The following is a 16,988-nucleotide window of genomic DNA, read 5'->3' on the forward strand; positions in this document are numbered from 1 at the left end:
AATTTAAAAATGACTGTTTCTGATCCTGCAGACGGTTGAAGAACATCAGCAGCATCTTTAACGCTGCGGCTAATCCACTCTATCTCATATTCAAACAGTCTCTCTTTGTTTTTATTAACCACCTACTCACATAAACACTATCTAACCCTGCAGCCTTTTACTGGCTTTACTGCACCAACAACTCATCCATGTGCTGCCGCACAAACACACACATTAACACACATTAACACACAAACACAGCCAGCTCTGTGCAGGAACTCGTGAGTCAAAGTGAATTAAAGCTCCTCCAGGACCTGCGTTGTGTTAATCAACCCGACAAGCAGCAACAGATGGTTTGCATTTTTCAGACGCTGATAAAACGTCCCCAGCAAATGATGCAAAAGCAGTTTTACTATCGCAGATATCTAAAAACACAGTCGAGGTACTTGTGCTGCTGCTGGATGACATTATCAAAGGATATGTTATATTTTAGGACAATAACACACTGTGTTAGAGATGTCTATTTGTAAAAACACGGGCTTCATTGTGACATTATTTGCAGTGTTGGCCATTTTTTAAACGGTTAACGTGTAAATGAATGTTTTTCCTGTGTTTTTGTCAGCTTTTATCTGTCATTTAGGGTTAAGGTTTGTGTCGTTTCCAGAAAGAAAAACACTTAAAAATTCACTATAAATCAACATAGTTCATTGCTATGAATAAATCTGGGCTGAATTACAGCATTGTCACTAATTTTAGATGATTAATAGATAAAGTGATCAATCATTTATCCACAAATCTGTTTTTTGGTTTGTATCCACCTCCAGAGTTGTTATTAGGCCTTTATTTACATTTTATTCTGCAGGAACTCTGTCCTTCAGCGACTTCTTCTTCTCCTTCCTCTTTTTCTTCTTCTCCTCTTCCTCCTCCTCCTTCTCTTTGCTTTTCTTCTTCTACTCCTCCTTCTTCTTTTTCTTCTCCTCCTCCTCCTCCTTCTTCCCCTTCTTCTTCTACGCCTCCTCCTCCTCCTCCTCCATAACTTCAGGCCTCCTGACAGATTGATTATATGTTTCATCTGATCGCTGACATCAGCTGTTCTCTGCACTGAATAGAAGATCTGTGTGTGATTCATTGTCTTCATGTGTGTGTTTGTTTGTATTTGTTTATATTTGTTTGTTTGTGTAAATGTGACTAAAATCTTGCTCTATCGCACCTAAAGTTCTCCACTGTCAGTTTAATTCTATTTATTTGCTGTTAGATGTGCTTTAGATCGCTACCTCCAGAGGTTCTCAGGCGTGGTTTATCACAGGAAACCACTGGTTGGTCTCAGCTGCATCAAGTCACATACAGGAAACAGGGAAGCAGAGCGGCGTGCCCTTCAAAATAAATGCCTAATTGTTGACGTGTTTGGGAATTCAGGGATAGCTGGTGTGTAAAATAATAATGCAGTAACTGCAGCCACTTCAGTGGTAGAAATGAAAATATAAGTGACTGATTTCAGTGTTGATGCTAATTTTAAACTAGTTTAGTTTATGAAGGAAACAGCTCCATTAATGTCCAGGCAGTTTATAAAAAAAAATCTAACTGTTTGATTTAGTTTATTGATACCACTCTGCTTTATTTTATGACCCTTTAATTTCTTTATTTTATTTCATTATATTTCTTTAACTTTAACTGTAATTGTATTATCAAGTTCAATTGAGTTTAGTTCAATTTCATATCATTGTATTTCATTTGAAATTATTTTTTTGTATTTTATTTTATTTTATTTATAATTATAATTATAATTATTATTTTTAATTTATTATTTTGTTTTAATCTAATTTAATTTTAAAAATTTCATTAAAACAATCTCCCAGCTTTTTATTTTATTTTATTTTATTTCATTTAAACAACCTCTCTGCTTTATCTTATAACCCCTTAGTATTTTAATCCAGCTCAACTTTAATTGAATTGATTTAGTTTTATTAAAACAACCACTCAGCTTTATCTTAGAACCATTTGTTAATTAATTTAATTTAATTTAGTTAAATTTAATTTAGCTTTATTTTGTTTTGTTTTGTTTTATTTCCTTAAACCATCCTCTCAGCTTTATCTTACAATCTTTTAATATTTAATTTAATTTTATTTAATTTCATTAGAACAACCTCTCAGCTTTGTCTTACAAGCCTTTGGTATTTTATTTTATTTAGCTTTATCAAAACAACTTCTAAGCTTTATCTTGTGACCCTTCATGCTTTTATTTTAAATAATTTTCATTTATCAGCTCCTCAGTTTGTGGCATTTTATTTCATTAAATCAGTGTTGGTTTTGCATATTTATGATATTTCAGCTTGGATTTATTTATCTTAAATAAGTAAAGAATCTAAATACTTCTGGCCAATCTGTGCTCATGTACAACATCGTGCCATGCTTTTATTTATTTATTTATTTATTTATTTTATTCAGCTTAGTTTTCATGAGTGACTTTGTCTGTGTTTGCTTCAGGATTTTAGTTTTTATTGTATGATTTTTGTTGTTTTGGACACAGATTTCTAATATCTGCTGCAGATATAATTTAGAGTTCAGTTTAGTGTAAAATGAGCTGCTGTCTAACGTGGTTTCCTGGAGCTTTATTGTGAAAGGGAGCAGCAGGATGTTCTGGTGTGACTTTCTGCCTCTTTCTCCGCTCTCTGCTCTCCTTTTGCTCTCCGGTTCGCTGCGCCGCCGCACATTCAGAGCGGACTGCGGCTCCTCCAGGTCCATCAGAAGGTAGGACTGATCTGAACCTTCCTCTCCGGGTCTCTTGCTCCGGTTCCGGGTCTCTCTGCGGGTTCAAACCGTCGCTTCGGGCTAAACTTCGCTCCTGTTGCGGCGGCGCAGGTGCGTAAAAGCGTCGTTTTGTGGTGATTTGTGCGTAAAGTTTGCTCGGTGCGGAGGCGCTCTGAGGCTGCTGCTGTTTTTTGGCGTGTGGAGGCATCCGTCCTCCTCCGCAGTGGATCCTCCAGCTGATCCAGAGGAGGACACGCTGCGGTAAAGAGGAGCACCGATCCGGTCCACTGAGGACGCGGAGGGTCTGTTCTTCCCCTTTCAGTCCTCTATAGATTAAAACCAGAAAAGCCACTTCCTCCATATCAGCACCAACAAGTTCTCTCAGATTCTGACTCGCTCACAATCTGATCATTTCCTCATTTTCTTTGTATTTATTACAAATATTTCAGCAAACTTGAAATCATATTTACACCCGGTTTGTGTACAGTTTATCAGGAGCAACAGCTGAAGAAAAAACTGAGTCTGAAGTAATCATTTAACACAACTTTAACTTTATTTTAATACAAAAGTCTACCAGCTTTAGTCTTCACATCATGATGCTGCCACCACCGTGCTTCCCAGTGGAGATGGTGTCTTCATGATGATGTGCAGAGCTTGGTGTCAAACATATCCTCTATTCTGATGACCATAAAGCTCCATCCTGGTCTCCTCAGACCAAAGAACCTTCTTCCAGGTGTCTTCAGAGTCTCCACATGTCTTCTGGTGAACTTTAGTCTGGATTTAATTGGAGCTTTTTCCATCAGAGTCTTTCTCTTTGTCTCCATGAAGCTTTGACTGATGAAGAACAGACAACAGTTGTTGGATGAACAGTCTCTAACATCTCAGCTGCTGAAGCTTGGAACTCCTTCAGAGGAGTCATAGGAGTCTTGGTGGCCTCGCTCTCTCTCAGGTCTTGAGGACGTCCTGCTCTAGTCACATTTATTCATGTTCCATCTTTCTTCCATTTCTTATTGATGGATTTAACTGGACTCCAAGAGATCTTCAGGAACTTTAAATGTTCTTGTATCGTCCTGATTGATGCTTCTGAACAAGCTTTTCTCAGAGTTTCTTGGAGTGTTCTTTGGTCTTCATGGTGTAGTTCTATCCAGGAGTTCTGATCCACCAGAGACTGGACCTTCCAGATCGAGGAGTCTTTATTCTATCATCACTGATCCACATTCACTGACCTCAGATTAATTTTATTTCAGTCATTATGTGACCTCTAACCTCATTTAGCTGCACCTGTTGAATTAGATGAGTCATTTTTAGGATAGTTATGTAATCACGCCTTTTATACGACTTTGTAGAAGTCTAGAGTCTGTGGGGGTGAATTTATGAAAACTGAACAGTGATCGATGGGGAAATTTGTCATCAGGGTGAAAGTCGTCTGCATGCTGAGCTACTATCAGGTCTACAGGAAGTCCTCTTCAGTTGAGTTGCAACACTCCAGAGTGGTGATATCCTGCTGCGACACTGTTGGGTTGTGTTGTTGTGGGGTAACAGCGTGGCATTATGAGGTTGTTGTAACTCTGCTATTGTCAAACAGAGAGGAAGTCTAAAGAGGAAAACGTGAGGAAAGAGGAAAAGCGACAGTTATTGGATCAATTGTAGTTCATTCATGTCAGACCTGTTGTTCCAGTGTTTGGGTTGGTGGTGTTTGACTCAATGAATCGGTCACATGATGGAGGGTTTGGCCATCAGGTAGATCTCTAATGGTTCCTCCAACAAACACAGAGTGACGAGCTTAATTGACTTTGTGGGTGTGTCGGCCAGCAAACACTCCGATAGAGGAAGGAGAGCTCCAGAGTTCAGCCTTTAATCAATAATATCTGCAGCACAGCATGCTAACGCTAACGCTGCATCCACTTGAGAGGGAGATCATCTTTATTTTAGCCACATTTCTGAGCAGAAAAGCCCAGAATGTGCAGATTCCTGCTGGTTAAATGTCAACATGTGATGCTTTCTCACATTATCCTGAAAACAAAACAAGATGTGGTTCCAGGTCATCAAATGGATGATGCCTTTCTTGGAATATTTTGCAAAATAAAGTCAAACCTGTTCAGTGTAGCCGGCATTTTTTACATTTCTAACCTTTTTCTGGATGAAATTCAGCCTTCAGCCATTGCATCTGCAGCACTAAGTGAATAAATATGACTTTAGTAAAGTGGCAGGAATGAATGAAGCCGTGTTTTGAAGGAGAAATGCTCAAATTGTGCAGGTTCCAGTTCATCAAAGGTGAAAATTTAATGCTTTTCTTTACATATCTTGCTCAACAAAACCAAACATGCAGCGCTAAATAAATGAATACCATTTCTGTGAGCTGATGATAAATATTTTTGTCACATTTCTGAGCAAAAGGGCCCCAAATGTCAACATGTGAAGATTTTCATTTATTATCCTGCAACACAAACAGTTTGAGAAACTCTAATCCAAAATTTAGCTCCAAATATATCTTCATCTTGACAGAAATCCACTTCCAGACAGGTTTGCCTACATATTTACGGCTGTATGTGACTGAATTCTGATTAAATTTCCTGAATCAACGCCTTTAAAGTGGCTCGTTTAGATGGCAGTTTAATAATAATGATCTGTAGGAGACGGATGTGATGGAAAAGCAGATTCTAGCTGCTTCTCTGGATCCTGAAGTTTGTGTTAAAGGTCACAGTTTGATGTTTCCTGCAGCAGCGTGTCGACTCCACTCGCCTCCAGCTGATGGATTCAGTCTCCTCCTGTTTGTTCTGCTTCCATTAGAGGTGACGAGCGTTAGTTTACGGCCGGCTGAACAGAGTTAATAGAATCCGGATCTTTAAATCGATCCGCTGCTGAGATTCTCTCTGAAAACGAAACACCTGCAGGCGTCCTTTAATCCTGGAGGAGCGAAGAAGAAGAAGAGCCGTAAATCTGCACAAAAACCACAGAGTTACACATTTAATGGAATTAAACGAAGCTTTCAGCGGAGAAACGCGGCCAGATTCTAACAGCAGGGGACAGATTTTCAAAATAAAGACACAAAATCAGGAAAACAGTCAGAAAAATAATGAAATTAAAGCAGTGTGACGTGAACTAAAATGTTTTTTAGACATTTGACTCGAAGTCTGCAGCTGAAAATATCATAAAGTTTTAACTGATGTCCTGCCAGAAGCTTTTTTTTTTTTTTTTTTACCATTTTTTTGTCTTTTTTAACATTATTTGACAGAATTTTTGTTGATTTCTGACTTTTTTTTATTCATTCAGGCTACCGTTTGTGACACAGAGCTGCCTGACGACAAACATCACCAGCCCATAAAAATACAACTTTCCTTATTATCATTTGTTTAATGTTATTTTATTTTTTAAAGTCTTTTATTTATCTAAATCTCATAATTCTTTATTTGAAATTTTATTTTCTTTTGTTTAATTATTTATTCATTTATTTTTAAAAGCCATTATTTATATGCTTTGTTTATTCATTTATTTATTCACTGGAATTTTTGAAAAATAGTTATTTAAATCCTTTGTTTATTTTAAATTTTAGATTATTTAGTTTATTTATTTATCTTTATTTTCTACGGTTTTTGGTGTTTTGTGCTTTTTGCATTTTTAAAACAAAGTAAGTTGGAAGAAGTGTTTTTTTGTGTGTTTTTTTATTTATTTTTTCATGTTACAGTATTCCATCTTTCTTTTTTCTTTTTTTTTAAACTAATTTCTTTCAGGCACATTTGCTGTCAATTTTGCAGTACTTAACAGGATTTTATTTTTTTACAAAACTATTTTTATATAAATTCTTTAGTCTTTTTTAATATATATATTTGTTGTTCTTTTACGGATTTTCATTGTTTTGTTACATTACAGAGAATATCTAGTGTAATATCCCAAAAAACCCTATAAATTTGCATGTTAAATTAAAAGAAATTACACCAGAACTGATCTTCTCCTTCTGCCTGCTGTAGTTTCACTTTTCGGTGTTTTCTAGAAGCCTCCAGCAGCAGAAGCTGAACAGAACAACGATCCGTCCTTCTCACTGAATTCCTCCTGAACCGGTTTGTTTTCAGGCTGAGCGGCTCTTTAACCTGATTTGCGTTTCTCTGGGTGTCGCCGGATTCCTGACGAGTTTCAGGAGATTCAATGGGTCTGAGGCGTTTATTTATCGGGTAGAAAACATCGAGACGCTTCCTGGTGCAAGAAAACCTGAAACCAAAGCTCCAACAATCAGATTTAAACGGACAAAAAGACGCATTCACAGGCTGGAAACAGGAAACTTTAGGAGGTTTAATAAACCGTCTGCAGTTCCTGAAAATGACCAAGCATCAGGGTTTTATAATAAAGCTGCAACAATTACTTATTAATCAATCAGATTTTCAAAGAAAAAAAGTTGAATTTCTTTAACTCCAGTGTCTAAAATGTGAATATTTTATGGCATAATTTTAGATATTTGCTGTTATTTGAAAGAAAAACTGTGTATTAAAGATTAAAAGATTATTGAAGCCGTTATTTCACATTATATCAACAAATGACAGACTATAACTAAAGAAATCACAGAAAAAGTCAAAATTTACCTGTTAAATGTACAGAAACATGTAAATAATATCTGCATACTTTTATAAATATTATTCAATTCTTTTTTATAATAAATAAATAAATAAATATATAGGTTAATATTCATTTATATATTATGTTTATATTTTATCAATTAAATATAAATTAATTATTTAAGTTATTTATATATAATAAATATTCAGCTATTTATTTAACAGATATTTAAGATTTATGCAAGTAAGTATATTATTATTTGTTAGATAATAAGAAGAATAAATATATTTAAGGTATATAATTGTTAACATTTAATATCATTTATATAAATTAATATATTGACAATATATTAATTTATATTTAGAGATTTTTCATTTTATCAATTAAATATAAATGTATTATTTATTTAATAAATATTTATTAAATCAATATTTAATTCTTCTTATGCTTCTTTTCATCTGATCTAATAATATTATGTGATATTATTCATTATATAATAAAATATATGTAGTTAAATCAGTTAAAAATCATATTAATTTACAGTTATCAGTGAGAATAATTGTTAGTTTCATCCGTTTTAGGAGATAATATATAAAGAATATCATGTGCTATGTGAGAAATATGCCAGAAAAAATGCATAAAAGAAAAAACTAAAATAAATAAACCATTAATTAATTAAAAGAAAAATAAAGAGAAAAGAAACAGCAGATATCTGTAAAATAATGATTTAAATATAGTAAAATTCTATTTTTGGTCACATGCTGTCAAAATAACATATTATTTATCTAAAAAGATTTTTGACGTCAACTTTAATTATTTAACTGATTTTTCAGCTGCAAGCAAGACTGAAAAATCAACGTATTTATCATTATAACATAAAAACATATAAAAAATGAGAATTTGAACTTTTTTTTCTAACTCATTGACTAAAATATTGCTAAAATAAAAATGATAAAGATGATGTGGTTGATATTTTAGTAAATTTGCTGTTAAACCTAAATAAAAAGATTCATTAGCTGTGTTTAGAGTGAATGCTGCAGTTATCAGAGGTGACCTCTAGGGGGCACCGTCATGTTGTTTTCATATTTAATTCTTGTCTAACACATTAGAGGATTTATTTAGGATTTTCTGCCAATATTTAGTGAATTTTGTGGCTTTTTTTTTTTACAGTACATCTCTAGATTTATGTTTTTTTCCCTTAATTTTCTTTTAACATTATAAAAAATCAGTTTATTGTGGATTTAAATCACTTCTCTGGTTCTTAGTTGAAGCTGCTCAGAGGCTCTTAGACCCAAAAAAGGACAAAATAACAGAGTTTGGTTTGTTTTTCTTCCTCTGATGTGGACAAACAGATGTTTTAACAACCAGCTGAATGTTTAATCAGACAGAAACGATCGTTAAGCTTCACACTAATGAAGCAGCTTAACGAGCAGCTGATCGATTGATTATTGATCTGTAACGGCTACGCTTATTATCCTCACTGTGTGTCGAGCATTTACTCTGAAAACACTCTTTATAGCTGTTATTTTCTTTACAATGTGCTGATTTTTTTTTTACAGATTTTCCCATTTTTGCAAAAATATAATAATGTGTAAAATCGCAGAAAAAATAACATGAAAAAGGACAAAACTGCAAATAAAATCATCAAAAATCTGTTTTTACTAATAACTGTTCATACTTTTAAAATTACACCGTTATTTACAAGTTAAATTAAAAAAATAGGCTGAAGCTGTAAATGAAATCCACATCAGTGTAATATTATTTAATTTTTACTGCATAAATCAGGAAAAAATGCCATCATTTCACAGATTTTTGCCAGTATTTGAAAGAAAAATTAGACATTTAAAATGAAAAACAAATAAAGAAAAATCACAGTGATATTTTACAAACGTTTTGTTTTGTTCAATTACAAAAAAAGTTTAAGAAAGAAATGAAAATAAATTTTAAAAAAATCTGGAAAAACTTTTAAATCGTGTCCACATTTAAAAAATTACAAATGCGTTCCTTTCTAAATTGTTCAGATTGCAGATATTTGCTGATATTTTGAACATTTTTTGTCTTTTTAAACTGTGAAAGTTTTTTAAACATTTTTTTTTCTGTCCTCCTTGCTGCCAGATATTTTTTAATAATTTATTTTATTATAATTTGTTTCATTTTTATCTCTAAGCAGCCGTTGGTCCGTAAACAGTTAAAACTTCCTTTGGTTCAGTCTTTCAGCTCTGACGTTCTCAGAGGCTCCAGGATTTTCACAGATGGTTAAATATTTCTCGTGGTCGTATGAATTTTCCTCCGCTGGTCTCTGAACTCTGCAGGACGTTTGTCAGCATCAGCGACCTGAACGCAGCCCAGAGAACAGCTGGAGTTTAGCTTCAGAACAGCTGGATTTAAAGAAGGATTTATGGCTAATTCCTCCACAGAGAACAGCTGGAGTTTAGCTTCAGAACAGCTGGATTTAAAGAAGGATTTAGTGCTGATTCCTCCACAGAGAACAGCTGGAGTTTAGGCTCAGGTTTTGTTGTGAAATCTGAAGTGTGGGAGTCTGAATGTTCCTCTGGAATGTTAACAATGAGTCACGTCGGCTCCATCGGCCTCCGGCTTCTCAGACCGGTTCAGCCCCTCTGGTTTATCTGATGGTCATTCATTTAGAGAATAATCCTCCTGAGCAGGTCTAGATCAGCTTCTCCTCCACCATCAGAGGAATTTTAATGAGGTTTAATTTATCAACTCGTGCTTCTGATCACCTCTGAGCCCCGTGAAGCTGCGACAAACTTTTATTTCCATCATCGACTGAGTTCCAGTGAGTTGTTTGGGTCATAAAATGTCAGAAAATGAGGAAAAAATGTTGATCAGAAAAGCACAAAATGACATAAGTCTGGTTTTGTCTAAAGATATTCAGTTTAAAGTCACAGAGGAGGAAAATATTCACATTTTAGAAGCTGGAATCTGATAATAGATAGACTCAGATTCATTAATTAATGGTCAAAAAAAGTGCTCTATCACTTTATTACAGTGAAAAAATGAAAGATGCATATACATTTTATCAATATAAACATATTAAAGATGCCTCAAATTGTCTGTAAGCAAATTTTTAGTCATTTTTACCAATTTGAAGTCATTTTGGGCAGTTTTTAAGTTATTTTGGACAATTCTTGAGTCAATTTGGACATTTTTCATTGCTTTGGACAAATTTTGGGTCAATTTGGGAATTTTTATGTTCCTTTGGAGAAGTTTCAAGCCGTTTTGGAGAAGTTTAGATAAAGAGGAAAGTCAGAGCTACTAGATGAATAAAGTAAAAGGAGCATGGCTCAGAAATGGCGAACAGAGGAGTAAATTGTTGGAGATCCATTCAGCATGGTGAAACATCTTCTAGTTGTTGGACATACATTCAGAATGGTGAAACATCTTTTTACAGATGATGAACAGAGAAATGTGAATTTTGTGGAAGTTGTAAAAATGTAAATCTTAAAATATCTAAAGCATGTAGACCCAATAAAATAAAATCTCAACAAAGAAACATGCAATTAAAAAGCATAAAAACCATAAAGAGCATCAACATGTCATTCTTCCTAATGCTTGTTCTGTTTCCATGGAGATGCAGGACTTTATATTGCAGTGAAAAATGAACCCACAGTGAGTAAAAATGTGACGTCCAGAACCAGTTTGGACTCCAGAAGGTTTAACGGACTTGTAAAGTTTCATTTAATTGCAGTGTGGCTCCATTTTTCAGGTGAAAACTGCCCCTTTAAAACACGCAGATGCTTAAAGAGCTCTGATTGGTCAGTTCAGGCTCCTGACTGCCACTCTGACCAATCACATGTCTCCTCTGTGGGCTTAGTCCCGCCCTCCTACATGTTTCTCCTCCTCTGGTTTGCTGCTGCTGCAGTCGGCTGTCAGCCTCTCAGAGCTTTGGACTGCAGCGCTGCAGGCAGGGTTGGTGTGCACGGAGGGGGCGTGCACGAGGACGAGCGTGCACGGGGAGGGCGTGCACGTGTGTGGAGGGATTTAAAGTGAGGCTGCAGAGGAAGTTGAGGCTGAGATGATGAGGAGGAGGATGATGAGGACGGCTCCTTGGGTTCAGGTCAGTCAAAGATGTTTGTGTTCATGGAAAAAAAGTTCTAAAATTCAAACTTTTTTCCAGTTTCCTCTCCGGTTTGTTGACTTTCACTTAGATTTTACAGGTCGGAGTGTGTTTTGCTCGTCTTCTAGTTCACATCGAAGCGCTTTTTCACAGCTTCATAAATCTAAATCTTTAATCTCGTTAACTTTAGCCTTCATCATCTACAAATAACCAAACAGAGTCTTAATCTGAGCTTTAATTCAATCAGTGGATCTGAACCTCAATCCTCTCAGCTCCAGGAGGCTGTAAGCATGTAAATAATGAAATATTTACTGCATGTGGAGCCGACATTTTTCACAGTGTTGGAAATGCTGTTTTTACATTTTTTGTAAGAATAATTTTGTCACTTTTTAATGATTTCTAGCTTTTCATATAAAGATATTTCACATCTGCTTGGGAAAATTCAGAGTGTAAATAAAATACCAAAATAAAGTATGAAGAAAAAGCCTTTGAGTTCAGAATTTATTCAGGTAAATATGAAGATCTACAACCCTAATTGTTTAAAATACAAGCGTTTTTTGTCACATTTTTCCTCACTGTGGTTCTTTTTTTTCTTTTTTCCTGCACCTCTATGGAAACAGAAACACCATGAATTAGGAGAAGAGCTGAGAAATGTCTTCAAAGCAGAATGACACCGTTAGCGTGACGTAAATTATATAAAAAAAGCAAAAAATTCAAGTTGAATTCAAAACCCTGGAATTAACATTTAAAGTATTTTACCAAGTAACCACAGAAGTTAAAAATACTGCATCCAGTTACTAAAGGTGTCATGTTATTTACATTTACACCAGCCGAACTCTCTCAACGATCTTGAGTTTGCAGTGGTCGCTTGTGTTTCGCATATTTCCATCCAAGTCTCTTCTGATATTTGTGTTTCTGACTCCCTCTCCCATTTTCGTTTAATGTATGTCGTAGACTGATTTTTAGAAGCTCCTATACTTCCGTATATCCTTGAGACCAACTTTTTGTTGTCTTCTTTTTGATACACATCATGAAATATGGAAATCAGATTATATTCCCCCTCCTCTTTGGTCTGTAGTTTTTTATTATAATAGTCTCTGACTTGCAGGTATCTATAGAAGTCCTGTTTTTCCAATCCATATTTGTCTGAAATTGACTCATAACTGAAATTTGTTGTTTGAGGTGAGGGAACAAAATGATGTGATACCTCTCTTAACCCACTGTTTAAAGCCCCTGTCTAATCTAGCAGGTTCAAATTCTGGATCATATGCTACCCAATTCATTTACGACATTTTTGAGAAGCTTTTTTGTCATTTTGGGCAAATTTTAGTCCACTTCTGAGTCTCTGTTTATCATCTGTAGAAAGATGTTTCACCATGCTGGATGGATCTCCAACAACTCACTCCTCTGTTCTGTTTCTGAGCCGTGCTGCATTTATTTTACTGATCCAGTACGTTTTATTTTCCTCTCAGTCCCATATTGTCCAAAGTAACAGAAATTTTCCAAAAAATGTCCAGACTGACTCCAGAATTGTCTAAAATAACTTGAAAATTATCCCAAATTACTATAAACTAGTTCAAAATTACTTTTTTTTCCATCATAGAGGGTTTTTTTGGTCATTTTGCACGAGTTTTAGTCCCGTTTTGAGTCCCTACTCTAAAGCTGTTTCACCATGCTGGATGTATCTCCAACAACTCGCTCCTGTGTTCACTGTTGAGTGAACTGTCTGAGCCATGCTGTATTTATTTTAGTGACCCAGTTTGTTTTGTTGTCCTCTTAATATCTCTAATTTGTTTCCGTATTTACCTCTGATATGCAAAGTGTGAACACTGCCTGCAGTTCAGCTGAATAATGTCAGAATTGTTGTCATGTGACCGTCGGTCTTAACTGAGTCAGTCCTGTCTTTACTTCTGCAATGAGGAGCTGAAAATTTTTTGATTTTTACAGATTTTAATTAGTGGAAACATTCTATTTTTGCCAAATATTTAAATAAGATGGATAAAAGAGTGTGTTTTGATGAAATGCTCAGGTTTCATGCTTGGTTTAGTTTATTTTCTCCATCAAAGTTTTGAATTTTTGTGACGCGACTGTTGGTCAGAGCCGAGTCACTGATGGCTTCATGTTTGCACCAAGGAACTGAGAATTTTTTGTTTTTCACAGAATTGGATAAATGCAAACACTTTATTTTTGAGGATTTTTTAAATGAGACATGTAGAAAAAAGTTATTTTTACGAAATATATCGATTCTGCGCTGGTCGTGATGAGTTCAAAGACGGTTGGAGACTTGAAAACCAACAATTCATTTCTGTTTTTACAATTTAATTCAATGCTAATTGGTATATTTTTGTCGGTTTTAGAGTTTAATACTTAAACTACTTGAGTAAATTTGCTTCATTTATGATATTGTTGAGACCCTAAACTTAATATTTACACTTATTAATTAAATTTATAATGGTAGCGTTAATTCTCTGCTGCAATGTGTGTGATTTTAAATGTTATGTTTACATAACTCAACTGAAATATTCAGTTTAAATCTGTTTATTAGGCTCCAGTCACTAATTATAACAACATGTAGCTCCAACCTGTGTATAATACATCATATATAAATAACACACAGTCACATTAAACTGTTCAAATACTGCTTTCATAGAATATTTGACCATGTTTTTTCCATCCAAACTCTCACCAGGACATTAGACGGGCTTCTTTCACCTCCTTGACCTTTTACTTTAAATTACTCAACTCGTTTTTCCTCTTTTCTTTCGTCTAAACTCTGCTAACTCTTAGTTCTGACCACCTGCAGCACTAAAACCTGATCTAATATTCCAGATCTGGCCCCTGATTTTCCCAGATCTTGTTAAAAATGCATGAGTAGCTTAGATGTGAGCAGCAGGATGCCACCTGGCTGCCGAGTGATGCAGTGTGGGGGGGGAGCTAATGGTCCACACTGTACCCAATTAATGTGAGTGCTCACTGGACTGAATATAATGCAAACACATCCACACAAACACTGACCGCCGTCGGCATTAATCATTCTAAAATAAACTGTTTTGCTATTTCCAAGGTCAACAGTGAACCTACAGGCTCAGTTTCCTGAACTGATTTTGGCTTTAACTCGACCACAACCTCAAAAAAACACCCCGAAATGGAAAATATATGCTATTAATCTGCAGTTTTGTGTTAGCAAAGAGCTAACTTGTTGTTCTGAAGAAAGACAGCAACAATTAGTGAGGAAATTTGGACGTTTAGCAGCTAAAAGGCCGGATGTTTTACTCAGGAGGTGGTGGAGCCCAAAAACAGAGCAAGAAAAACAACTACGAAGCTTCAAATATGTTGTTCAAGTATCAGAAATGAGATTACCAAAGGGCTCACTTGTTCTGAAGTCAAATTAGTGTAGAAAGTTGTATAGTTAGCAAAAAAAAGTCAGATATTTTTCTCAGGAGTTGGTGGAGACCAAAAGCAGAGCAAAAAACGATTCCCAAAAATACATTCCTGCACAACTAAGCAGCATTCTCAGTTACCTATTGAGGTGTTTTCTAACACAAATGTGTTAAAAATCAACATATTATTCTTGTTTATTGCATTGTTCTACGATCGCTAGTTGTTGTTGTTTTTTTTAGATATACAGGAGGTGGAGGAGACCCAAAACAGAGCAAACACCAAAAATTACAACTAAACAGCATTCTCAGTTTCATTTAGAGGTATTTTCAACCACAAATATGGTTAAAAAAAATCCACATATTATTCTTATTCATTGTATTGATTTGCAATTACTCCTTTTTCAGATATTCAGAGGGTGGTGGAGACCAAAAACAGAGCAAAAAAAGACCCCCAATAATATATTCCTGTACAACTGAACTGCATTCACAATTAAGCTTGAGGTATTTTCTAACACAAATATGTTTAAAATTCATATACCATTCCTTTATATCATACTGATTAATGAAGTGGTGGAGATGAAAAAAACGGAGCACAAACCAATCCCAAAAATTAAATTTCTGCACAACAAAACAGAATTTGTAATAGCTTTTTGAAATATTTTCTGGCAAATTATTTTTGTTTATGTTTATTCAGCTCACCCACATTTGAGGAGTATTTGATCTATTTGTACAAAATTACAGATTCTTAATCAATAACACGATGAGAAATGTCAGTAAAGAATTCAAGTTTTTATCTTTAATAGTTCCTCAGATATTGTTGTTCAAACATAGCCTTTGATTTTGACAAGTTTAGCCAGCTAAGGGGCACCATGACAAAGCCTGCCGTGACGCTTAATGACTTTTGGAATATTGCCGTATAAATGAATCAACTTTTGATATCTTTTAAAGAGAAGCACTCCATTTCAAGTGACGAAAGCATACAAAATGACCGGTTTTCATCTTTAATAGTTTCTCTATTGTTCAAACAGCCTTTTCAAAATAACCTGCTAAAAGCGTGTCGATGGGCAATTTTTAAGTAAAATTCTCTCGGTAAGTATTTGAAATATGAAGCTAATCTTTCACAAATATCTTTTTAAATATCCATATTTCGTGCTAGACATATTTTGAGCAAATCGGAGACGATCGAGTAGAAATAGATCTAAAAATTTAATGGTTTCCCCGTGGATGTGAGCGTTTTTGCAGGAATATTTTAGATGTAAGAAGAGTTGAGCAGCCATAATGTTATCATTCACCATCTCAGCATCTAATTACTACAGTGAGACTCGATGAGCTGATATCCTGGTAAACTTTCCCCTGACATTAAGATAGCGAGTCGCTGTGGTTTGGAGGTTTGAGAGGCTGAAAGTCTGCAGAGTGAATGTGATCGGAGCGTCGCTTCTCAGCTGTCCAATCAAAGAAAACATTTCAACTTCCTGCCACCTTCATTTACATTCACTTAGACTGTTTTGGGCGTTATTTCTACATAAATGAGCACATTTGGAACATTTTATATCATCAGCTCCTGAATTGTGTTTATGAAATCTGAACCAGTGCAGTAAAACACATTATATATTTATCTAAGAATAAGATCCCAGCACGTTCATGTATACTTTATATGAGTATTGGTTGTACTGAATGCAGTTCTGGTCACAGGTGTTGTGTTTTACAGACCTACTGCAGTGTTTCACAGTGAAACTACGCTCGTTTCATGGCTGATTAGTCTGCCACGTGGCATGTTTTTGATTACTTAAGGTGAGAAAATTACAACTAAACAGCATTCTCAGTTACATTTTGAGGTATTTTCTGCCACAAATGTGTTTAAAATCAACATGACTGTTAGCCTAGCCGCGCTAGACAACCCACAGCAACGAATTTAATTCTCTGCCAGGGTGGGTCTAGTTACCCTCCATAAGGCTCGAGGTTGGATTCTCCTAAAACTGGCCGGACCAATCACCATGAAGTGTAGAGTCAGAAGGCGGGCGTAACGAAGTGACGACAGAGGCGTGACGATTCTGACAGAAACAACCGGCGCACAATAAACAGTTATCTTTGGACTCGGCTTTGGCCACAGCCTTTAAAGATTTGAAGCTAAAATTCAACTTGAAAGATAAACAAAGGATGGCACTGAAGTGTTTCATTGAGAAGAAAGACGTATTTGGACTTATGCCGACGGGATATGGCAAATCCTTAATGTACCAGTTGGCTCCGCTGGTTGG

At 35.3% G+C, this 16,988-nt stretch overlaps 1 protein-coding gene across 4 annotated transcripts in view; it reads left to right on the plus strand.

The window, feature by feature from the left end:
- The first annotated feature begins 2,625 nt into the window (after positions 1-2,625).
- The window catches only part of pld1b (phospholipase D1b), a 46,827-nt gene continuing 32,464 nt past the window's right edge, over positions 2,626-16,988 (plus strand). The window contains exon 1 of one of the 4 annotated variants that reach the window (XM_022204588.2): positions 2,626-2,727. The gene's annotated coding sequence lies outside the window, so the exon portion shown is untranslated. Of the gene's footprint in view, positions 2,839-11,090; positions 11,354-16,988 lie in introns of those variants that run through there. The other 3 variants (XM_051940115.1, XM_051940116.1, XM_022204589.2) reach the window with 3 other exon arrangements.

This window comes from Acanthochromis polyacanthus, chromosome 20, assembly GCF_021347895.1.
Source record: "Acanthochromis polyacanthus isolate Apoly-LR-REF ecotype Palm Island chromosome 20, KAUST_Apoly_ChrSc, whole genome shotgun sequence".
NCBI lineage: Eukaryota > Metazoa > Chordata > Actinopteri > Pomacentridae > Acanthochromis > Acanthochromis polyacanthus.